The sequence below is a fragment of the Dipodomys merriami genome, unplaced genomic scaffold, assembly GCF_024711535.1.
Source record: "Dipodomys merriami isolate MVZ:Mamm:240054 unplaced genomic scaffold, mDipMer1.0.p SCAF_268, whole genome shotgun sequence".
NCBI classification, from domain to species: domain Eukaryota; kingdom Metazoa; phylum Chordata; class Mammalia; order Rodentia; family Heteromyidae; genus Dipodomys; species Dipodomys merriami.
In genome coordinates, this window is record NW_027204137.1 from 1581375 (window position 1) to 1583129 (window position 1755).

Below are 1755 nucleotides of genomic sequence, written 5' to 3' on the forward strand. Positions count from 1 at the left end.
GGGCTTTGTATTACTGCTATTCAGTATTATAACTATACCCAAGCAGCAAATTTGTCTAAACAACTGTCAAGTTATCTTTTAGGCAACTGGACGGGGGAATTCGACCAATTGATGTTGCAGCTACGATCGGCCATTGTCGCGATAAACTCTACCCGGATGGATGATGCCCTGTTACAAGATGTTTCCTCCTGGATTTTGACAGCTGTGGATCATTTGAAGGAGTGGGCGGGAATGGGCTCCCTTATTGGTATCCTGGCATTGGTGATCTTGCTGTGCCTGTGGTGCATATGCCAGATTAGGAGCTCGCAGCGCAGGAGTATGGCTAAGGTAGTCCAGGCCTTCACTGCCATTGAGGCCGGACAGTCCCCCTACGTGTGGCTTGCCATGTTAAAGGAATAGCACAGGGTGCGAGGCAAACGCACTGCACTTGGGAATCACTCCCTGGCGTGAGCCCAAGAAGGGCATGTTGGGTTGCAAGTGGGTTAATGCCCAAGATCCCACCTCTGCAAAAAAGGCAACGGATGGGCCTGGTCATCACTGGGGAAGGCGCCCCTCAGGCAAAGACCAGTGCAAGGTCCTCTCATTAAAGTTTTAGACAGAGGCCCAACCTCTACTCTTACCTGTTGCTTAATAAAACAAAAAATGGGGAGCTGTGGAGAGCTGCGGGAGCCGCGACCAAAGATGGCGCGGCCGTAAGGCGCGGCCACAAAAATGGTGTGACCGCATGGCGCGGCTGCGACCAAAGATGGCGCTGGCTCCCGCCTTCCATCTTCCCGGTGATGAATGCTCTCTGTAAAAACAACTCCTTATATGGCTATGACTTGGCTCCTAGTTTGCTTCTGTGTTTGTGACCCTATCGGTATATGCCACGTGGCGCTTCATGATTGGCCATCCAGGAGGCTTATAACCGGAGCGCGGGTGCGGGGGGGGGGGTGGGGGGGGGGAGAGAAGCGGGAAGAAGCGGGAAGAAAAGTGGGAGAGAAGCTTGTAGCAAGGTCCTGAATAAACCGCATTGAGAAGAATCCCGGGTTGTGTCTTCCTTGCTGGTCGAGGTGGTCGCGACACATGTCTATTATAAGCTTTGAAGAGTGTCACCAGAAATTCAAAGCAACAGAGAAAGAGGGGGGAAAAGTAGCTAGCAGAGAAGACGAGGAAGGGCTGTGTCATAGAAGATGAGGCCAAGAAAAGTGAACAGGAAAATATCAGCCTCAAGAAAGAGATTGTTACTCTTCAGAAAGAGTTATAGGATCACATGCTCTGATAGAGAATTCCAGGCAAAAGGAAAGAGCATTAGGAAGAAAAACAGAAGAGCTAAACAAACAATTGAAAGATCTGTCGCAAAAATACACTGAAGTCGAAAACTAGAAAGGGAAACTAATAGAGTAAAAGCCCGAAAAGACTGCTGAGATCTTTACCATAAATGTAATGCAGAACCATCTTGTCCCAATGGTACAGGAAGAGGTGGAAAAAATACCTCTCAGTAGCACCTTTGTGAACTTAAGGGAGGAGCTGTAGAGCAAGCAAAGGTGTTGTGAGAAGGAGCAGCAGTTGTCCAAAGGAACTCTCCTGTGACCCTCGAAAACACTTGTAGGTTAAGGAGCTCATTGAGAAGGAGAGTGGGATCATGAAAGCAAGGTTGAAAGAAAAGGAGAATAATATGGAAGAAGTATCCAAGGTTCAGAGTACTATACAGGAATTAAAGAACCTAGAGACCATAAGATACAGGAAAACATTTGAGCTGATCAGGTAGCTTGG